Genomic DNA, 24888 nt, shown 5'->3' with positions numbered 1-24888 from the left:
GTGGATCCGACGCTTGTTACCTTTGAAGACTGTGCTTCTTCCAGACGGTTAGGCGTCATGGTCTAGAGCATCCAAGAGGAATTGTGGATCGCCGGGTGACCAAGTTTGTGAAGGTTTGGAAGTCGCCTGAAGACTTACCACGAGTGATTGGACGAGGTCTGTGTGACCTTAGTTCAAGGAGAATACGGTGAGGACTGGGTGTCTTGGACTAAGTGTCCTTGACTGGGTGTCCGGGACTATGTGTCCTCGAGTTTAAATACTCAGCCGCTCCAACCAGACGTACAACTGAGACAGCAGTTGGAACTAGTCTACCAAATCATTGTCTTCACCGAGCTTACTGGTTCTATTTCCTCAACTGTTTCATTTCCTCATAACTATGTTGTATGTTTGTTCATATCTGTGTTTGAAGACTTTGACTGAAGACCATCTCAATTTCCTCAGTTCAATTTCTTCAGTATGTTTGTTTTCATCCTGTGTTATCCTATGATTACGCTTCCTGTACTCTGTGCCTGTCTTCATTTCATCATGATGACTATGCTTGTATTCAATTGTGTTTACTTTTGAGTACTTATTCCGCTGCTAGTAGTTCTTTGCTAAGGAATTTCCTCACCGACAAATTCCTCAGTGAAGAATTTCATAAAAATCGCCTATTCACCCCCCTCTAGTCGATATAACGCACTTTCAATTGGTATCAGAGCATGGTACTCCCTTGTTCTGTGTGATTTTGTTTTAACTGCCTGGAGTTTTAGTTATGTCGACTGCAGGTATGACAAAGGTGACATGCCCCATGTTTGAGGGTCATGAGTATCCCAAGTGGAAGGCCATGATGAAGAAACGCCTCATGGCGATGAACAGCGAGTTGTGGACCGTCACTGAGATTGTCCTGACTGATCTGTGCAAGATGGTGGATGCTGATGACATTCGCAAGTATACTCTTCTCAACCTCACAGCGAAGGATGTCATCTGCTCCAGCCTGTCACAAAATCAGTTCAGGAATATCATGCATCTCAATCATGCGAAGCTCATCTGGGACCGTCTCTCTGAGGTCTATGAAGGTCATCGAACTTGTCGTGATCCTTGGTTTGAGGACTTCAAGGAATCTCTCAAAACGATGACATTCGAACCAGAATCATCATCTTCTGCATCATGCCTTATGGCAAAAGATGCTGAGGTAACTGAATGCTACCTATCCGAGTCCAGTGATGATGAATCTGGTGATGAATTTGGACCCAGCTATGTCAAACTTGCTTCCCTGGCTACTAAACAACAAAGAGCTTTGGGAAAAGCTCACTATATGCTAAACAAGAGCGATGATATGTTGGGTGAGGAAATGGATCGGTCAAAAGCTTTGGCTGAAAGTCTTCAGAGACTTCATACTAAGTATGACACCTTTCAAGGTCATCATAACACTCTCTTATCGGATCATGAGAAGCTTTCTTATGAATTTCTTCAAAGAAAGCAAGACCTTGAGAAGCTAAGAGTGAGTTATGAAGATCTTCAGAAGGAGTGCGATTCATTACTTTCTCAACAAATCAGCACATCTCAGGAAGAACTTGTTCCTCCATGCTTGAAGTGCATTGAATGTGAATCTGCTAATTCTTCACCTAAATGTTCAAATGCTGCTAATGTTTCAAATTCTTCACATGCTTCTGCTATCACTAATTCCTCATCTGAGGACATTGCTAGTATCACTGACGATGCAGGGCTGAAGGAATTGTACATGACAGGCATGTACAAAAGCCTCAAAGGGCATCAGGCTCTTTGTGATGTGCTTAAAAAGAAGATCCTCAACAGGAACCCTAGGAAAGAGGGTATCGCCTTTGAGAGGAAAATCAATGCTAATGGTACATATTGGAAGCCTGAGCAGTACCCCAAAACTACATGGGTTGCTGCAAAGGGACCTCCAGTTGATCCATCTAACTTATCTGGATTTGCATGTGAATCTCCTCATTCTGATGATGAGTCAATTGACTCCAACTATAAACTGTTCAAAAATCAGAATGGTGAAGTGTTTGCTAGATATGTTGGCACTAACTGCAGGAACGGCTCCCCTATGAAGAAAATCTGGGTTCCCAAAAGATGCCTTGAAAATCTTTAGGTGAATGTCATCATGACGCCACCTGTGAAGAATAGGAACCCCAGATCAAATTCTTCATATGGACCAAATTCTTCATATGGATTTAAGTCCTCATACGGACCAAATTCCTCATATGGATCAAAGTCCTCATATGAACATCATCATGCTAATCCGTCTGTTTCACAGGGAAGATCTAAGGATTATGGATATGTGTATTATTCTTCAAATCATTATGTCCATAAGTCCTCGAAGAATTTCTCTGCTTACTCTTATGCTTACTCTAACCCCTCTTATGTGAAACGAAATGGACTGGCTTCTATGCCATCCTTCTCGTATGGAGCTCGCAGAATGATGAACTCTTTGCCACCCCTTCAGATGTGGGTGGTGAAGAAAAAGAACTAATCTCTTCTGCAGGGTCAGGTCTCCAGACACACATAATTGTTTGAAGAATTTGCTGGAGACCTGAGCATGCCTGAAAGGACGCAGGCTAATCATGAAGAAATGAACTTTCATTTCTCATGTCCTCATATTGCTTTATCAGTTCTTTTACTTGATGAAATTGATCTGATGAATTGATGTCATATTCTTCACTGATGAAGTATATGAGTTTGTAAGCTGCACTAATTCATCTGCAGGATGATCAACCCAAAGCCACTGAGTGGGTCCTCGATAGTGGATGTACAAACCACATGACTGGTGACAAGAATCTATTGATGGATGCTCCATTATCACAGTCGCATCTGAAGCATATCATCTTTGCTAACAAAGGCAAAAGTCAGGTATTGGGTCTAGGTAAGGTTGCGATTACAAAGGATCGACACATGGACAAAGTCATGCTTGTTGAGTCCTTAGGGTACAACCTTATGTCTATCTCAATGCTTTGTGATCTTGATATGGTTGTTGTCTTTGGCAAGTACCGTTGTGTTGTGGTTATGGAAGCTGACAATTCCAAAGTCTTCGAAGGCCTTAGGAGAGGAGACCTGTATATTGTTGATTTCTCTATAGGACCACAACCAGCCGTGTGCTTACTTGCAAAAGCTTCAGAAGGCTGGCTCTGGCATCGACGACTTGGTCATGCAGGCATGAGGAATTTGCACACGCTTGCGAAGAAGAAGCATGTCATTGGCATCGAGAATGTCAAATTCCTCAAGGATCACCTATGCGGAGCCTGTGAAGCTGGGAAGATGACCAAGGCCAAGCATCCAGCGAAGACTATCATGACCACCACTCGCCCATTTGAATTGCTTCACATGGATCTCTTTGGTCCTAATCATTATTCTGCTATCTCAAATGAAGCATCTCAATATGGCTTTGTTATTGTTGATGATTATTCTCGTTACACATGGGTACACCTTGTTACTTACAAACATGAAGTGCAGGAAGTCTTCAAACAATTTTCCTCGAGGGCTTCAACCAACTTTGGTGTGAAGATCAAGCACATCAGAAGTGACAATGGCACTGAGTTCAAGAATTCTGGTCTCGATGACTATCTTGATGAACTTGGTATTACTCATGAGTTATCTGCTCCTTACACTCCTCAGCAGAATGGCGTCGTGGAGCGCAAGAACAGGACTCTTGCTGAGATGGCTCGCACTATGCTTGACGAATACAAAACACCTCGTTGTTTCTGGATTGAGGCAATTGATACTGCGTGCCACATCATCAACAGAGTATATCTTCACAAATTCTTCGAAAAGACTACTTATGAACTCCTCACTGATAAGAAACCCAATGTAAGTTATTTCAAAGTCTTCAGTGCTAAATGTTGGATTAGAGATCCTCATCACAACTCAAAATTTGCACCGAAAGCACATGAAGGTTTTATGCTTGGTTACGGAAAGGCCTCGCACACCTACAGAGTCTTCAACAACGTTCTTCACAAAGTTGTTGAAACTGTAGATGTGCGGTTTGATGAAACTAATGGCTCGCAAAGAGAGCACCTACCTATTGTGATAGATGAACCAACACCTGAGGAAACTATCAAGTTCAAGGCTACTGAGGATGTCATTCCTACTGAAGAATCTGTTGAAGAATTCATTCCGGAACATGAAGAACGTCGAGCTAATGCACCTGAAGAAAATGGTGCTGAAGAAAATGCTGATCAAACTCTTCAACAACAACCAACTCATCCTCACATTGCAGAAGAAGTGCAAATTGAAAAGATCATCAATGACATCAAAGCGCCAGTTCCTCTCACACGCTCAAACGCTTCACATTTGTCTAACTTTTGTGGGCAGTATGCTTTTGTCTCTATTACAGAGCCCACTAAGGTAGATGAAGCATTTCTGGAGTCTGAGTGGATTCAGGCCATGCAAGAAGAATTACATCAGTTCGAGCTCAACAATGTCTGGGAACTGGTCAAACGTCCAGATCCTCGCAAGCACAATATCATCGGCACAAAGTGGATCTACCGCAACAAGCAAGATGAAAATGGCCTTGTTGTGAGGAATAAGGCACGGCTTGTAGCTCAAGGCTACACACAGGTTGAAGGAATTAATTTCGATGAAACTTTTGCACCTGTTGCTAGACTTGAGGCTATTCGCATATTACTTGCTTATGCTAACCATCATGATATCACTCTATATCAAATGGATCTGAAAAGTGCATTCCTCAATAGTAAGCTTGAGGAAGAAGTATATGTTGCTCAACCCCCAGGTTTTGAAGATCCAAAGAATCCTGACAAAGTCTTCAGACTCAACAAGGCCCTCTATGGCCTCAAGCAGGCCCCACGGGCTTGGTATGATACTTTGAAGGAACTCTTCATGAAGAAAGGCTTCAAACCCGGTTCACCCGACCCTACTCTTTTCACTAAATCTTATGATGGTGAATTGTTTGTGTGCCAAGTATATGTTGATGATATTATCTTTGGCTGTACTGACCAACGTTATACTGATGAATTTGCCTATATGATGAGTGAAGAATATCAAATGTCTAGTATGGGAGAGTTGAAATTCTTCTTAGGTCTTCAAATTCGTCAACAACACAATGGCATATTCATATCTCAGGAGAAATACCTCAAGGATGTACTGAGGAAATTCGGCATGCAAGATTGCAAAGGCGTCAAAATTCCTATGCCCACAAATGGCCATCTGTGCACTGATGAAAATGGTATTGACTTCGATCATAAGGTATACCGCTCCATGATAGATTCCTTATTATACTTATGTGCATCTAGGCCAGATATAATGCTTAGTGTTTGCATGTGTGCTCGATTTCAAGCTGCACCGAAGGAATCACACCATAATGCTGTGAAGCATATTCTTTGATATCTAGCTCACACACCAACACTTGGATTATGGTACCCCAAGGGCTCGGCTTTTGATCTTGGTGGATATTCTGACTCTGACTATGCTGGTGATCGTGTGGATCGCAAGTCAACATCTGGTACATGTCATTTCCTCGGACGATCTTTGGTCTGTTGGTCCTCGAAGAAACAGAACTATGTATCACTATCTACTGCTGAAGCTGAGTACATTTCCGCTGGTTCTTGCTGTGCCTAATTGCTATGGATGAAGCAAACTCTCAAGGACTACGGCGTCAACATGAAGAATGTACCTCTCTTCTGTGACAATGAGAGTGCCATCAAGATTGCTCACAACCCAGTTCAGCACTCGAAGACAAAGCACATTCAGATTCGTCATCATTTTCTTCGTGATCATGTGTTGAAGGGCGACATTTCTATTGAGCATGTGCAGACTGAAGAACAGCTAGCCGATATCTTCACAAAGCCCTTGGATGATAAGAGATTTAGCAAGTTGCGGTGTGAGCTAAATATCCTAGAATCTTCGAATGTTCTGTGAAAAGGACACTCATCCTAACACTTATGCAAAACTGATGACTTAGATGTGCAACACATGAAGAAACGTTTTACTTCAATCAATGAAGAATAACACTCTTAGTGTGAAGAAATTAATGAAGAATTTGATTCTCAGAACCCTACGATAATTGTACGCGGTGTCTGAAATCATCATTCTTATACGGTGGGTCACGCCACCACCAAAAGTTGAAACTCCTCAAATTATTCATATCCTTCAACTTTGCATAGTCTTCACTGGTTCCGTCGTTTTTCTTCATTGGCTATATATATATATATGAGTTTATGTCCTCTACAGCATTCACTTATTGCTATTTCTTCAAGTTGGTTTTTTGCTAAGTGAATGTGATCGGACCCTTCCCCTCTATGCTATACTCAACCCAATCTGTTCACAAATTCTTCATGTGCGTTCTATTTGAAACTCGTTCAAAATCTTCACTGTGTCCTTGTCAACTGAATAAATTGTGAACGGAACTTTAAAATCTATCTTATCTAAATTTTCGGCTTTGCCGCTCAAACTGTTCTGCATCCCAAGATACACTTATCCACTCACCCACGATCTAACATGATCTCCACCTCTCACTACGTGGGTGACACATGTCATGCGAATGTGAAGGGTCAGGGGCACATTCGTCCAATTTCTTCGGGCGAGCAGTTTTTCACCGTGGCTATAAATACCCCTCCTTCCCTTCCTCACTTCTTTTACTCCGCTTGACCTTTCTCTCCAGCTCGAGCTTCTCAAACCCTAGCACCGCCGCTACTTCATCGCCGCCGGTGAGGAAGAGCTTCACTGCCTCGACCTCGTCGCCGACGTACTCGCGCCGACCGCGGACATCTTCACTCCGTCGCCGCCATAGCCGTCTTCCTCCGCCAAGTTAGGGCGTGGAAGATCAGCACAGACGAACTTCACATCTCCTCACTCCAGTTCATCGTGTTCTTCGTCAAGGGTAAATAAAAGTTACTTTTACTGCCCTCGTTGATTCGAATGATTATCTAAAAAATCTTCAAAAGTGTTTTTCTTCATACCTTCACACACTGAACACCTCACAAAGTCATCTGTTCTTGATTCGTTTCTCTAAGCATCATTTTTCTTCAAGATTCCTCAATTTTGTGGATCTTCGATCTATACAACTCTGGAACCTAAGACAAAGAACGCTTAGTGAAAATCTTCAAGACTCATCTGGTCAAATTCTTCAAACTTGTTCTTTTTGAAAAAAAATCTTCTGAGAACGCATATGACCTCTCCAAATTCCTCGCAACTATACTCTGTTCACAGGCACACATGTCAGCTATTGAATCACTAGGTTCTCATCAACTTAACTCATTTGCAGCGTTCCTCGAAGAAAAGTTGCATACTTCTTTAGAGAATTCAATTGTTCAAATTCCTCAACTGAAGAAAATGGCTGATGGTAAAAGGCCACAGAAGGGAGGTAAGAGGCCTGAGGTAAATACAGCGTTTGAAATCCCTGATGACATATATGCTAGGTACTGCACACCTACTAAGGAGACCAAGAATGAGCGCAAAGTGCGCATTCAGAAGATAGAGAGGAGATGGGCAAGAGAATGGAGGGAGTACAGATATGTCACTCTTAAGTACATGAAGAAATTCGCACTCAATCCTCCATGCCCAAGAGCACCACTGGCACCTGGCCAAATTGCTGATCCCACCAGCCTCAAGCGCGGTGAGGACTATCCTAATGAATGGGCCAAGCGCCAAGCCAAGCTGGCCGAGCAAGCCAGAGAAGTAGTGAGGAAATTCAATGAAGACTCTGCTGCGGCTGCTGCTGCCTCTGCTGAGGCCTCTGTCAAGCCGAGGAAATCCATGCCTAAGAAGCCTGCTCGTAAGCCAAGTGCTTCACCAACAGTGCCCTCACGGCCAAGTTCCTCAGCTGCGCCCTCATGGCCAGACTCTTCAAAGTCCTCACGACCAATCCCTCAAGTTGCTCCTTCAAAATCCTCAGCACCTCCTCCAAAGTCCTTAGCTGTTCCGACAAAGTCCTCAGCACCTGTGCATCTGGCCTCATGCCAAAGGACTGCAGGCATCTCCATTGCCTCTGGTGTCTCAGCAAGCTCCTCAGCTGCACCAAATTCTTCATCTGGCCCCACTCTGCTGAAGACCAAGGCCACTGCTGGAAGAGGTCCACGCCCAAGTCCTCAAAAGAAGCAAGTCGCTTTCCAAGTGCCGTATGAACAAGATGAAGCTGATGATGATGAACTTGCAGAAATCATCAGAGACAGACAAGTTAGGGCCGCTAGAGCCAAAGGCACACCTGTGCCACTACTTTTGGATCCCAAGCTGATCCTCGACTACATTGATCTCTGGCACAAGGAACCAAATACTCCTATGCCTGACTTCAAGCTGACGCCTGGTCAAAATCGCATGTTGACTCATTTCATCCAAGAGGAGAAATGGAAATATGATCAGGCCAGGCAGATCAAGAAGGCCCAGTACAAGAAAGAGAAATTTCCGAAGAACAACGTTGTCACTATGACAACTGATGAACTCGTAAAAATCCAATCTGAAATCAAAACCCTCAGCGATGACTTCAAATCCTACTATGCTGATTGGCAAGGAGCCAAAGTTAGATTTGTAAAGATAACTGAACAGTTCACTTCAAATGTTGCTGCCCCAACGCAACAGGAAATTCCTCAGGCTGAAGCATCTGCTCAGCCGACTGAAGAACATGCCAGCACCGCTGATGAAAATCAGGCTGCTGAAGAAAATGTGAGTTCCAGGGCTAATGACTGCATTCCAGCCACTGAAGAAATTGCCAGGGCACCCACTAGTGGTGTGCCTGAAGAAACTGAAGAACTCAGGGCAACTGCATCAGTTGTGCCTGAAGAAAATCAACCAGATTCCTCAGCTGCTCCTGCACCAACTTCAACTCCAATCCTTCCATCTGCATCAGATGTGAAGAAGACCAAGGCTGCAGAGCGTGCTGCAGTGAAGAAAAGGAAAGCATCAGCTACTTCAGATTCCTCAGCTTCGAAGAAAATGAAGCCTATGACAAGTTCATTTGCACATCCGATTGATGCTGTTCCCATCTCAACGGATGCTGTTCCCTTTTGATGGAGAATATGTGATCCCCAGCGGATCTGATGAAGAAACTCCTTCTGCTGCTTCGTCTGAACCATTGGATGAAGAAATTGAAGTGTATGCGATCCCTTCAACACCTATCATCTCCTCGCCTATGCCTCAGTTCATAGCTGAAGAGGCTGGCGTTGAAGAAATGGAAGATGAAGATGTGGACATTGGCTACTCCACACCCGTAATCAGTGATGAATTCTGGGAAAGTCAGCATCCAAACTCTCCAATGTTCACCCCTCTACAGCAAATTCCTCAGTCCCCCACACAAACTGTTCACATGGGCTCTGAAGAAACTCATCCCACTGCATCTGTCCATGAGGAAATTCCAGCCACTAGCGCTGAAGAAACTGCTGCTGCTGAACAACCAACAACGCAGACTGCCACTGAGGAAGAACCAGAAATTCCTCAGCCTAAAGAACCTGCGATTGAGATTCCTGAGGTCATGATGCAACTCACTGACACTCCTCTGTCGAAGCCAAAGGATCCATTCTCACGCAAGCAAAAGTTCAAGGCTGATGATTTCTTCGGCGAGCACGTATTCTTCGAAGATTACAACCCATATGACTCTGATCGCATTAGGAAGAGGCGTTTCTGGACTGCTAGCCAAGCCAATTTCTATTCCTCAGTGCTGTTCAACAAGGAGAAGATTTTCTACCATGAGCATATTCCTCACATGGATATGGAATTTCTGCCGTGCTTCGCACCAGTCCTCAATGTTCTTCACGACGCTGGACTGCTCAATTTTTGCTCTGACATCTGCGATTGGAATGAAGAACTGGTTCTTCAATTCTATGCAAGGCTGCACATCACCGGAAATGCTGAAGATATGAATTCATGGGTGCTGGAATGGATGTATGAAAACACTCACTACACTGCACCAACCTCTGAATTGCTTCGTGCTCTACCACTCAGTCCTCCCCTTGAAGAAGCTCGCTGCATCTACAGTGAACCTGAGCTCACACATCATTACATGCAAGTGCTGATGAAGCCTTTGAAACCAGGTCAGGCACCACGAACCAAATTCCTTGTGAAGGAATTGCTGTACGTGCCCAGAACTGTCTATCGTATTCTTACGAGGACAATCAGTCCTATCAAAGGCCACGACTCATCTGATGAGGAAATTGTTGGCATCATGAAGAATCTGGTATTCAACATCGTTCATGGCATTCCTGTCAATTATCACGATTTCTTCATGAGGACTATGGCCAATGTTGCACTATCTCCATTTGAGCTGAAGCCTTATGCACCTTGGATCATGAGATTCCTCAGGACAAGGTCTTCACTCAATTACAAAGCTGATTTTCAGAATCATCTCAGCTACTTGCCCCCAATTGAAGTCCTCAAGCAGACATATTCCTCAGTTGATGGAAAGGGCAAGGCACCAACTGTAATTGATGAAGGCATTCGTCCATTGGATGGTCAGTTTCGCAAAGCTGCATCTTATTCCACCAATGATGACTCTGCCACACATGACTCTGCCAATGCACCCAAGTCCACTCCTCAAGCCACTGCTATGCGTGTGATGACAGATCGTGAACTTCTGCTTAGTCTTCACCAGAAGGTGGATCGAAATCACAAATGGGTTAAGCGTCAGTTTGGTTCACTTCTTCACAACATGATTGCCACACACAATGCAGTGAAGAAAAACCACTACTACCTCCATCAAGTCTTCGGTCGCACCTGGGTAATCCTGTCACATCTGTATGGTGAAGAAGATCTGAAGAACATGGGTCTTAATGAAGATTTTGACTGGTCCGCACCTCCACCGAAGAAATTCAAGAAGGTCAAGGTTCCTTCTCTGGTGGCCAGCTCATATTCTTCATCGCGCGACACTGATGAACATGAAGATTTGGACGACACTGCGGCAGGCCCTACTCAACCAACAACCCCGACAACTGTTACGGCATATCTCTCTCAAGGTAGTTTTGGTGATTGATGACAACATGTTTGCGGACTAATCTTGTGCTTTGAATAATTCACAGATTCTCCCCTGGCACGAGACGCCTTCTTCCCCTCGGAGTGTATTTCAAGACGGTGTAGCTCTTTCGTTTCTTTCTCGGTGGACTAGTTGCGTAGAGGGCACCGTACTATCAAGAGGGGGTCCGCTGGGGTATTGCGTGGGTGGAATCATCACATACACATCAGCTTCTCACCCTCCGAGCATTTCCTTTCCATTGAAGAGATCTCTCCTCTCTCTTCCTTGTCCTGTCTGGGTCAAAGCGGTAGTACCGCGCACCCAACGGTAGTACCGCTGAGGAGCCACAAGCGGCAGTACCGCTCCATAGTGGTAGTACCGCCCGTGGCTCCACAGCAGCAGTACCGCTGGGGGCCTGGCACCTCCACCTTGTCCTCAGCATCTTTGAGAGATTCCTTCTCTCTCTCTCGCGCCCCAGCGGTAGTACCGCACTGCCTGCGGTACTACGGCCGAAGGGTCACAAGCGGCAGTACCGCTCCACAGCGGTACTACTGCCCTTGACACCACTGCCGTAGTACCGCTGGGCAGTCTGGCCCCTACCGCCTCGATTCGAGAGGTCTTTTTCTCGTGTCGGGTTTTGCGACACTAGTCACGGTTGTAGTGGCGGTAGTACCATTCCAGGAGCGGTAGTACCGCCCTACCACCGCGGTAGTACCGCATTTGGGTCCGTTCCCTACTAGTCTCCTCAGCGCGGCAGTACCGCTGGGTGGCGCGGCAGTACCATTGTCCTAGCGGTAGTACCACCCCTCTCAGCGGTACTACTGCCCTGTGCGGGGCTGGTTGGTGGGGGGAAACGGGATTGTTGCCCCCACTATAAAAGGGAGTCCCCTTCTTCCTTCTCACCCACCTCTTCCTCCCCCAAGCTCCATTTATTTCTCAAGCTCCATTAAATACTCCAAGATCCATTTTCGCCCGATATATCTCTCTAGCCAATCAAACTTGTTGATTTGCTCGGGAGTGGTTGAGAAGGCCCCGATCTACACTTCCACCAACGGATTTTTGATTCCCCCACTCACCCCTAGCGGATCTTGTTACTCTTGGGTGTTTGAGCACCCTAGACGGTTGAGGTCACCTCGGAGCCATATTCCATTGTGGTGAAGCTTCGTGGTCTTGTTGGGAGCTTCCGATTAAGTTGTGGAGATTGCCCCAACCTTGTTTGTAAAGGTTCGGTCGCCGCCTTCAAGGGCACCAATAGTGGAATCACGGCATCTCGCATTGTGTGAGGGCGTGAGGAGAATACGGTGGCCCTAGTGGCTTCTTGGGGAGCATTGTGCCTCCACACCGCTCCAACGGAGACGTACTTCCCTTCAAAAGGAAGGAACTTCGGTAACACATCCTCGTCTTCACCGGATCCACTCTTGGTTATCTCTTACCTTTACTTGTGCAAGCTCTTTAGTGTTTCTTCCCTTGCTTGCTTGTATGCTTGTTGTTATTGCATCATATAGGTTGCTCACCTAGTTGCACATCTAGACAACCTACTTTGATGCAAAGTTTAATTTGGTAAAGAAAAGCTAAAAATTGGTAGTTGCCTATTCACCCCCCCTCTAGTCAACCATATCGATCCTTTCAATTGGCATCAGAGCCTCATCTCTTTATTCAGGACTTTATCGTCCAAAGAGTATGGTTGATACCGTAGACGGTGTGGAGGAACACTCCGGTGTGAATCCGATCTCGTCTACGGGAGATGGGGGAACTTCGGTCTCTCGTGAGGAGTTCAATGTGGCCTTGGAGACATTGAAAACCTCCATGACGACCGAAGTTGAAAGCATGTTTACTAAATTTCTTGAGGGGCTTAAACTATCCACCGCACCGTTGAAAGTGGGTGATCCCGCCAACAAGGTGACGGATGCTATCCCTGACAAGGGGGAAGCTAGTAGTGAAAAGGCTCCTTCTTCTAGTGGCAAGAATGGCACCGGCATCTTTGCCCATGTGGAACCACCACTTGTTTATGGTGGACCGGTTCCTTCCACTCATTTGAATCATGCCGGTCCTCCCCCTAAGATTGTGAAAAATGAGGATTTTGATTCTTGGGTTTACCGCTTTAAACGTCATTTAAATCATGTGAACACTAACCTTTGGAGAATCATTGAAGAAGGTTTCTATCCACATGATCCAAGCAACTTCACTCCTCGAGAAGCCGTGGACAATCAATTCAATGAGAATGCTCTCTTCATCATTCAAGATGCAATTCCATCCGAAGACCTATCTCATCTTCGTCCCTTCGCCTTGGCCAAAGATGCATGGCATTGTGTCATGTCTCTCTACCGAGGAAGCACAAGCATTCAACGCTCCAACTATGAAGTGGTAAAAGATGAGGCCGATGAGTTTGCAATGAAGGAAGATGAAGAACCTCGTGAGCTTTATCGGAGAGTAACCAAACTCGCGGTCTCACTACGAGATCACGGGAGCAAGGACACGGATGACAATTGGATCAAGCGCAAATTCCTCAAGGCAATGATGCCCTACCACAAGGTCATGTCCTCCGTCATTCGTCAAAGACCGGACTTCCACACTTTGACCTCAAGCGAAGTGTTGGATGAGTTTGTGGCCATGAACATTTTGGACAAGACCACCGACAATGCGGTGCTCCATTCTCAACGGGCAAAGAAGCATAACCTTGCATTGAAGGCCAAGCTCACCGTGGAAGAAGAAGAAGAGGAAGAAGAGGAGAGCAACCCCGAAGATACGAAGTATGCATATGATGAACACATGGCACTTGCTTCAAGGCAATTTTGGAGCAAGAAAAACTTGAGGCCAAACTTTAGCAAAAACAACTCGAGTGGCACAAGGGGCAAGCAACGTGTAAGGACTTGCTACAATTGCGGCAACGTGAGTCATTTCGTTGAGGAATGCCTGTATGAGAAGAGGGAAGACAATGGTGGCAAACTCATCCGAAAGGACAAGGCCAAGTCGTTCACCAACAAGAACAACTTCACCAAGAAGACTCCTCCCAAGGCTTTGGTTGTGCAAGAAGAGTACAATGAGGATGATGATGATGATGATGATGAAGATGATGAGTCGGTTGGCATGGCCTCCATTGCCATTGCAACAATGTCACGGGTGTCTCTCTTCGACTCACCCAACGAGAGCATCACCGCCAAGTGCCTCATGGCTAAAGCCACCAACAAGGTAACCTCCAACATCAAAACTACCATCATTAATCATCCTTCCCCAATGGATAGCATTAATGAACTTGAGGGAGCTAATGTGGAGGCTAACGAGTTTGAGGCCTTTATGGGCAAACTCAAGGGAAAATCCAAGAAGCACTTTGTTTCTCTCTTGGAACAACTTGGTGAGGCCAATGACATGATCGAGGCTCACGAAGACACCATCTCTAAGATGGAAGGGCATAGTCGTGACTATGCCGATGAGATTTCGGATCTTTCCAATGCTCTTGAGGAAGAGCGTGGTCTTTGTTTGGCTCTTGAGGAGTCACACAACGTTGATCATGCTAAGTTAAAGAAAGATTATGATCATGCCCTCATTGTTTCTCGTGTGCTAAATTCCGAGAAGGCCAAACTCGGGGTTGATCTTGCTAGACTCAAAGAGGAGTTTGATATACTTGAGAAGGCCCACAAGGCCTTGAAGGGTATTCACGCTAGTCTCAAGGAGTCTCATGATCAACTCCAAGTGAAGCTAACTAAGGAGAAAGCAACCTTTCCTCATATGATTTTAATTGATAATGCAATTGCTACTAACCCGTGTTGTGAGCATATACATCTTGTTGAGGAAAATGCTAAGTTGAAGGAGCAACTTGAGAGAGGTCTTGCGACTTGCATACAAGGCAAGAAGAACCTCAACGATCTCTTGATCAACCAAAAGGGAGGTGTGGCCAAGGAAGGGGTTGGGTACGTGCCCGACTCCAAGAATAATAAGAAGAATGACAAGACCAAACGACCTCCTCCCCTCATGCAAACCTTTGTGAGGGAGGGAGAGAGTGCCCCCGAGGAGAAGAAGAAGAACAATGTCAAGAAGGACAATGTCACCCCTCCCAACAAAGCCAGCGATTTTAATCCTTCTTATGTGTTATGCCGTGCTAGTGATGGGCATGTTTATGCCAAATTTGTTGGTTCTCTTCATGAGTACATTGAATGGTCTATTTGGGTTCCTAAGACCCTTGTTACTAACATCAAAGGACCCATTACAAAATGGGTACCTAAAACCAAGCATTGATCTCTTGTAGGTGTTTGCTTCCAGTGGTGAATCATGGTTGCTCGATAGCGGAGCTACAAATCATATGACCAGAAGCAAGGACTTGGTGGTGGACGTGCACAAAGTTCCATCTATGCCCACCAATGTCGAGTGGGGTGATGCCTCATCCTCTAAGGTATTGGGACTTGGCAAGGTGGTCATCTCTCATGATCTCACGATCGAGAAGGTCATGCTTGTTGAGTCCCTTGCATACAATTTACTTTCTGAAAGTGCAACTATCCCTAGGTGGTTTTGGTAATTCATAACAACATATAGCTCATTGAGCTAATGCTATTCCAAGATGACTATTTCAGGAAAGTTCAATGATTGGCATGGCATGGATGTGAAAGTGGAACCCTCAAAATGCTAAGGACAAAGGATTGGCTCAAGCTCAAAAGCTCAAGACTCTTCATTTTATATTTTAGTGATCCAAGATCACATTGAGTCTTTAGGAAAAGCCAATACTATCAAGGAGGGATGAGGTGTTGCTTAATGAGCCTCTTGCTTCATGTGCTTAGTGATATGCTCCAAAACCCTCAACTACTTTCCCATATCCACATATGACCTAAACCCTAAGCCAAGCTCGGTCCTACCGATTCTTTCTATCCGGCGCCACCGAGTTTCACTTGTCATAAGCCACTGCCAAACCCTAGCAATTCGGTTCTACCGATAGGGATCTCGGTCTCACCGAGCTGGGATTGCAAACTCTCTATTTCCCTTTTGTAACTTTTCGGTCTCACCGAAAGAGCGAATCGGTCCCACCGAGATTGCAATGTAAACTCTTTGTTTCCCTTTTGTAACTTTTCGGTCTCACCGAAAGAGCAAATCGGTCCCACCGAGTTTACCTGACCAACTCTCTGGTTAGCTTATTACCAAACTCGGTCTCACCGAGTTTGTGTAATCGGTCTCACCGAGATTACGTTATGCCCAAACCCTAACCATATCGGTCCTACCGAGTTGCATGTCAGTCCCACCGAAAATCTCTAACGGTCACTAGGTTTACCTTTTCGGTCCGACCGAGTTTGTTGATTCGGTCCCATCGAGATTGGAAAACTGTGTGTAACGGTTGGATTTTGTGTGGAGGCTATATATACCCCTCCACCTCCTCTTCATTCGTGGAGAGAGCCATCAGAACACATACACAATTCCAACTCATATGTTCTGAGAGAGAACCACCTACTCATGTGTTGAGACCAAGATATTCCATTCCTACCATATGAATCTTGATCTCTAGCCTTCCCCAAGTTACTTTCCACTCAAATCTTCTTTCCACAAAATCCAAATCCTATGAGAGAGAGTTGAGTGTTGGGGAGACTATCATTTGAAGCACAAGAGCAAGGAGTTCATTACCTACACACCATTTGTTACTTCTTGGAGAGTGGTGTCTCCTAGATTGGCTAGGTGTCACTTGGGAGCCTCCGACAAGATTGTGGAGTTGAACCAAGGAGTTTGTAAGGGCAAGGAGATCGCCTACTTCGTGAAGATCTACCACTAGTGAGGCAAGTCCTTCGTGGGCGATGGCCATGGTGGGATAGACAAGGTTGCTTCTTCGTGGACCCTTTGTGGGTGGTTGCTTCTTCGTGGACCCTTTGTGGGTGGAGCCCTCCGTGGACTCGCGCAACCATTACCCTTCGTGGGTGGAGCCCTCCGTGGACTCGCGCAACCGTTACCCTTCGTGGGTTGAAGTCTCCATCAACGTGGATGTAGGATAGCACCACCTATCCGAACCATGGGAAAACATCCGTGTCTCCAATTGCATTTGAATTCTCCAAACCCTTCCCTTTACATTCTTGCAAGTTGCACGCTTTACTTTCCGCTGCCAATATACTCTTTGCATGCTTGCTTGAATTGTGTGATGATTGCTTGACTTGTCCTACAATAGCTAAAATCTGCCAAGAACTAAAATTGGGAAAAGGTTAAGTTTTTATTTGGTCAAGTAGTCTAATCACCCCCCCTCTAGACATACTTTCGATCCAACAAGTGGTATCAGAGCTTTGGTCTCCATTTGCTTTTATCTCCATAGCTTTTGGTGGTCATAGCCTTGGTTTCACAACCTAGGAGAGTATGGCGTCTAGCGAGGGAAATTATCACCGTAGAGGTCCTTACTTTGATGGTACTAATTTTGCTAGTTGGAAGCATAAAATGAAAATGCATATTCTTGGACATAACCCCGCCGTTTGGGCTATTGTGTGTGTTGGTTTGCAAGGTGACTTCTTTGATGGGAAAGAACCAAACCGTGAAGCTACCGCGGATGAGTTGAATATGTTGCAATACAATGCTCAAGCTTGTGATATTCTCTTCAACGGATTGTGCCCTGAAGAATTCAACAAAATCAGCCGTCTTGAGAATGAAAGGAAATTTGGGACACTTTGATTTATATGCACGAAGGTACCGACTCCGTCAAGGAATCCAAGTTGGATGTGCTTCAAAGTCAACTTGACAAGTTCAAAATGAAGGATGGTGAAGGTGTCGCTGAAATGTACTCTAGGCTTGCTCTCATCACAAATGAGATTACCGGCTTAGGAAGTGAAGAGATGACCGATAGATTCATCATCAAGAAGATTCTAAGAGCCTTGGATGGAAAATATGATACCGTGTGCACATTGATCCAAATGATGCCCAATTACAAAGATCTCAAGACAACGGAGGTGATTGGAAGAATTGTTGCTCATCAGATGTCACTTAAGGATAAAGAGGAACTTCACAACAAATCAAGTGGTGCCTACAAAGCCTCATGTGAAGCCCCTACATCATCAAGTGAGAAACAAAACTTCAATGAAGAATTGAGCTTAATGGTGAAGAACTTCAACAAGTTCTACAAGAGTAGAAGCAAAGATAGAAGCTTCAAGTCAAGGTCCTACAATGACAAAAGATCTTCTAGTCGAGAGCGAAACTGCTACAGTTGTGGAAGACCCGGACACTATTCCAATGAGTGTACGGCTCCCTACAAGAGAAGAGAAGATTCTCCAAAAAGAAGAAGCAAAGAATCACCACCAAGAGAGAGAAGGAGTAGAGATGATCGTTATGAACGAAGATACTCACGGAGAAGCAAGGATTCAGAAAGGAAGGAAAAATCATCAAGGAGCTACACAAAACGAAGACATCAAGCTCATGTTGGTGAATGGGTATCCGGCTCCGACTCCGACAGCCACTCCGAGAGAAGTTATCACTCCGACTCCGAAGATACTCAAGATGAAGGTGTTGCCGGTCTAGCAATTGTGTCAACCAACTCCTATGACATATTTGACTCACCAAATGAAGGAATTGGAAGATGCTTCATGGCCAAAGGTCCTAAGGTAACACATCCTGAGTATGTTGATTTCAATAGTGATGAAGATGACTTGTTAGGTGATGATTTGCTTGTTGACAACTCTAGTTATGAATACTATGATGAAACGTTAATTAATCATGCTAATCAAGATAAAACGAATGACAATGATAAGGAGAAGATTGAGGCTCTAACTAAAGAACTAAACACTCTTAAGTTAGCTCATGAAACTATCTTCGAAGATCATCGAGAACTTTTAAGAGCTCATGAGAAATTACGCTTTGAAAAGCTCAATCTTGAGCAAGAGCATGAGTTCTTAAAAGCAATCAATGATGATCTCCGCAAGAAAAGTTCTTCTTACATTGCCAAGCGTTTACTCTTATCCACTTACATGCCTCAAGTCAAGTCTAGTAACAAGAACAAGAAAGATTCTTCCTCTAGCAGTAACAATGATCATGCTAAATCCAATATTGTTGCTTCTAGTAGTTCTCTTGATTCCACTAATGATTCTCTTAGCCAAGTTACACTTGAGCAAGAAAATAGCTTATTGAAGGGAATTATAGAGAAAGGAGTGTACAAAAGCCTTGTCGGGAGTAAGCAATTCGAGGAAATTGTGCACAAGCAAGGAATGCACCGGAAGAATCAAGGTGTTGGTTTTGAACGAAAGTTCAATGCCAATGGAGTTGAGTGGGAATAAGATCAATACCCCAAGACAAAGTTTGTTCCTCAACAAGAGAAGTATGATACTTCTTTCAAGGGGACACAAGCTCAAGATGATCTTCCACCACAAGACTACAAGCAAAAAGGCAAGGACAAGCTTCAAGAGGAAATTGATGCATTTGAGGAAGCTCCTAAGACCTTAGTCAAGTGGATTCCCAAGACTACTTCAAGTTCCACTTCATCAAGTACGACTACAACTCCAAGGATTCCCATCAAGATGGTGTGGATCCAAAAGAAGAAGAACTAGAGAGTTCTTGAGGGTGACTCCGCCAACATACTTCACTCTTATCATTTTGGCAAGAAAAAGTGCAATCAACTTCCACATCTTGCACTAGTTCAAGGAGTCACAAACCCTCTTGTTGGTAAGACAAGGGACAAGGTAACCTAAAAGTTTTCATGGACATCATCTTGTGTGTGCATCACTCTATGTCTATGGATATCCTTGTTTGTTCCTTGTGGAACTAACCCATGTAGGTATTGAAAGTGCAATTCACTCAAATGGATAGCTCCAAGTGATCTACATCAACATTGAGCATCCACATCTTCAACATCTACATGAAGTCATCATCGACAAAACCCGAGGTTAGTTCATCCCTCTAAGGGGGGATATCACATCTAGGGGGAGCTTTACTCCAAGACTTGAGCTAAAGCAACTCTAAAGATGTGAACACAACAATGCTTTATGTAAAAGTGGTAACCCCACTTGAGCTTAAACGATGAGTATGACCTATGATCAAGTATTCTCACTTGACTCCTAAGTCAATATACTCATATATAGATGACCTTGTCATCGCAAATTGCTTGATAGATGCTAGAATTGGTTGTGCATGCCTTGTCACATATTTCATTTGCCATCTTATTGTGTGAGCATGCTGGTTGCATATTTTACTCATTCGAGGACATCCACTTGTTGTTTTGTTTGTTTGGTTTTATTTCCTTTTGCCAAGTGGATGGACAAGAATGCCTAAGAACCTCCTCTAGCTATCTATGCTTTTCTCGTCTCAAACTCTATTATGCTACATCACAAAATTTGATCAAGTCAGATTCGAACCACTCTGTGTGAGGAGCGCTCGGAGTCCCCGATTCGTCATAGACTTAAACTTCCAAAACCTCTTTATGATTCTCGGTCTGACCGATACCCTACTTTCGGTCCTACCGAGATCATTAAGTTGATCTAGGTTTTCGATCTCGGTGCAACCGATTTGAACCATTCGGTCACACCGAGTTGCAACAACTGTATACAGTTTTGCATCTCGGTGCCACCGAGTTGTTCCACTCGGTCACACCGACAGGGTCGGGCTATATATAGTCACGGGCAAAAATTTGGAAATTTCTCCGAACCCCTTCGCCCGCGCGATAGCCTGCTCTGCCAACTTGGTCTCCGGATCGTCTCCTCGCCGCCAGCCGCCTCCAGTCGCTGGTCTCTGTCGCCGTCAACGGAAATTCAACCCCGCCGTTGCCGCCGTAGCGAGTCTCCGCCGAACTAGGGTATGTACTCGATCTTTGTGCTATTACCCAATCCGATTCTTAGCACATTGTGATCATCATGATTCTTGCCACGTTTGTTAAACTTCTATCCAGTCAATGAACTTGTAGATTAGGTTTAATTCGAAAATTTTAGGGTTAGGTTTCCGCCGAAACCATCTCGGACCCACCGAGTTGAAAAACTCGGTCCCACCGATTTGGCCTATGCCATTGCACAAGTGAGACTTGGTCTGACCGAGAATTACTTATCGGTGTGACCGATTTTGGAACTCTGTGAAACCCTAGCAGTCTCGGTGCCACCGAACTGTGACTCGGTCTGACCGAGTTCACTAGTTTAGGTGCCAAAACTGCTTCGGTATCAACGAGTTTAGAAATCGGTAGATCCGAGATGCTTTCAGTGGGAAACTAAAACTAAGTTTTTGAATTATTCTTTTGCAAAAATCTCTGCATTTTGTGATGCTTATCCACTCTATCTCATCTATAAACTGTTCACAGGGTCAGCAGTCAGAGTTTGCATCATGTCAGACCAAAGTGATAGACAGAACTTGTCAGAGCAGCAAGTGCAGATGAGTGAGGGCACTAGTCCCTCAAGTTCCTCAGATGATGGCAGCAGGAGCACCCCTAGCGATCTGCCTAAAGCTGCCACCAGACAGAGGAAGAAGAGAACCTCAGAATCAGAGGATGAGGATTATGTGGCAGAAGAGGAAGCAACTTCAAAGAGAGTAGTGCTTGAGAAGGAACATGGCTCAGCTCAAGGCACAAAGCCAGGGATGAAAGTCAAAAGGCCAGCAGGCAGGCAGCCTATGTTAAAGGCCAGAGCTTCAACTGAGAAACCCACTCCCATAGAGCCAGTTGCTGCTGAGGGAAAGAAGAGGAAGGAAAGGGTCAAGAAGACCGTAGCCAAAGTGCTTGGAAAGGCTTCCATCATGGAAGATGAGGAGGAAGAAGAAGAGGTAGCTGCACCAGCACCTAAGGCACCCAAGCTGATGGGTGATGCCATAAGAACAGGGGCAGCTGCTTCCAAGGCCAAGCCAGCTCCAAAGCCAAAGCCAAAGAGGAACACAAGAAGCATCCCAGCTACTGAGAAGAACAAGGCCCCAGTGCCTGAAGCTGCAGAAGAAGAAGAGAATGTTCTTAGAAAGCTCAAGCCCAAGATCCCAGACCACAACGATGCTCATCCTGTGGCTGTGGATATGAAATTTAGGAGAGATTCAGGGCTCCGGAAGTGGAGAGAAGCAGACCCGTATGCTTCAAGGAGAAGGACTGCAGTTGACTATAGGTTTCACACCAAGGAGCAGCAAGACTTTTATGAGACAGTGCTGCTAGACAAGAAGCCAATTGTCTGTGATATGAGATGGGTTGATTGGTAATACATCAAGGACAACGAAGAGTACTACCCTGGAGTGCAGGAAAGCTTCAAGGCATGTGGAGTAGAGGACTTTGTTGGGCAGAAGCTCACAAAGTGGAACGAGGAACTCATCATGCAGTTCTACTCCACAGCACATTTCTATCCAGATGGCAGGATTGTATGGATGTCAGAGGGTACGAGGTACCAGTCTACAGTTGCTGAATGGGCTCAGCTGATTAATGCCCCAGAAGAGCATGACGATGACTTGGACATTTATGCCAAGAAGAAGATGGACCACAACTCAATGTCAAACATGTACAAGGATATTCCAAATGAAGCACTTGATACTTTCAAGTTTGGCTCAGTACACTATCTTCTGTCAGGGCTGCCAACCATCAACTGGATTCTTAGGCACACCCTATTGCCCAAGTCTGGAGATCACAAGATGATCAGGGGCCACGCGATCAACTTGCTTCATATATTTGACGTGCCACAGAAATTCAAAGTCATGAGCCTTATGATTGAAACAATCAAGAGGACAGCAGCAGACCAGAAGAGGAGCTGTGGATATGCCCCACAAATTCAGGAGTTAATCAACTCCAAGATGGGCACAGGCATATACTTATTGGACAAGGAACACCTGCCCATCCATCCAGATTTTGAAGATAATCAAGTTGTGATGAATGAGAATGAACCATCATCTGCACAAGCACAAGCAAAGAAGGAGAAGGCAAGGAAGGAGAAAGCTGCCAAGATGCCAACTCAAGAGGAGGCATCTGAGTATTTCTTGAAAACCAAACAAGAGCAGCTTGGTTACTTGATTGCATCCACACTGAGGATTGAGCAAGGACTGGCCACCCTCACTCAGAACCAGGCAAGCTTAGAGAGGATCATGGAACAAAAGTTTTATGACTTGGATGTCAAAGTGACAGAGATTCAGACTGCAGTGGAGCAGCTTCAGGATGACATGCAGGAGAGGAGAGGCAAGACTACAACTGATGCCTTTGCCAGAGTGCCACGAGGTCCGAGGTCGTCTGCAGTGCCAGTTGCTGACCCCAGAGCCACCACGTCTGCACCAACTACAGCCTCAGTTCCACCAGCTCCAGCGTCCACTTCAGCCTTGACTCCGACTACGTCTACAGAAGGCTTCGTCCTTGGAGTGCTCCGGACTCCACCACCACCTGAAGATCAAGCCTGAGCGTCGATCTAGAACTATGCATTCTCTAGGAACTTTTTGGTAACTTGTTGCCAAAGGGGGAGAAAAATGTATAGATCATAGGCTTCGAGAGAGAGAGTGTTGCTTTTTTCTCTCTTGCTTTATTTGGTGGTTTTTCGAACTTTGTTTGCTTTTGAGTGCTTGAGATACTATGTCTTTGCTCGTGAGACATTGATGATCATGTGTTTGATCATAAGCTACATTTAATGCTTGGTGAATGCTATTATCTTATCTATCTTATGTGATCATTCACTATTCTTGGTGATGAGTGCATGTATTTCATTCTTATCATTTTAAGCGCTCCACCAAGATGTATGTGACATGGAAGAGTAACCCATGACTCTAACTCTTTGTGCATTTGCAGTCCAAAGCAAATTTTAAATATGCACAAATTTAGGGGGAGCTCTTACTTGTCACATACTTCTCAAAGCGATGATATATTTCATGCTTATTATCATTTGTCGAAGCTTTGATCTATATGTTGTCATCAATTACCAAAAAGGGGGAGATTGAAAGTGCAACTATCCCTAGGTGGTTTTGGTAATTCATAACAACATATAGCTCATTGAGCTAATGCTATTCCAAGATGACTATTTCAGGAAAGTTCAATGATTGGCATGGCATGGATGTGAAAGTGGAACCCTCAAAATGCTAAGGACAAAGGATTGGCTCAAGCTCAAAAGCTCAAGACTCTTCATTTTATATTTTAGTGATCCAAGATCACATTGAGTCTTTAGGAAAAGCCAATACTATCAAGGAGGGATGAGGTGTTGCTTAATGAGCCTCTTGCTTCATGTGCTTAGTGATATGCTCCAAAACCCTCAACTACTTTCCCATATCCACATATGACCTAAACCCTAAGCCAAACTCGGTCCTACCGATTCTTTCTATCCGGCGCCACCGAGTTTCACTTGTCATAAGCCACTGCAAAACCCTAGCAATTCGGTTCTACCGACAGGGATCTCGGTCTCAACGAGCTGGGATTGCAAACTCTCTGTTTCCCTTTCGTAACTTTTCGGTCTCACCGAAAGAGCGAATCGGTCCCACCGAGATTGCAATGTAAACTCTTTGTTTCCCTTTTGTAACTTTTTGGTCTCACCGAAAGAGCAAATCGGTCCCACCGAGTTTACCTGACCAACTCTCTGGTTAGCTTATTACCAAACTCGGTCTCACCGAGTTTGTGTAATCGGTCTCACTGAGATTACGTTATGCCCAAACCCTAACCATATCGGTCCTACCGAGTTGCATGTCAGTCCCACCGAAAATCTCTAATGGTCACTAGGTTTACCTTTTCGGTCCGACCGAGTTTGTTGATTCGGTCCCACCGAGATTGGAAAACTGTGTGTAATGGTTGGATTTTGTGTGGAGGCTATATATACCCCTCCACCTCCTCTTCATTCGTGGAGAGAGCCATCAGAACACATACATAATTCCAACTCATATGTTCTGAGAGAGAACCACCTACTCATGTGTTGAGACCAAGATATTCCATTCCTACCATATGAATCTTGATCTCTAGCCTTCCCCAAGTTGCTTTCCACTCAAATCTTCTTTCCACAAAATCCAAATCCTATGAGAGAGAGTTGAGTGTTGGGGAGACTATCATTTGAAGCACAAGAGCAAGGAGTTCATTACCTACACACCATTTGTTAATTCTTGGAGAGTGGTGTCTCCTAGATTGGCTAGGTGTCACTTGGGAGCCTACG

The sequence above is a fragment of the Triticum urartu genome, chromosome 1A (assembly GCF_056163025.1).
Source record: "Triticum urartu cultivar PI428250 chromosome 1A, HENAU_Tu73, whole genome shotgun sequence".
NCBI lineage: Eukaryota > Viridiplantae > Streptophyta > Magnoliopsida > Poales > Poaceae > Triticum > Triticum urartu.
This window is presented reverse-complemented; position numbering follows the sequence as displayed.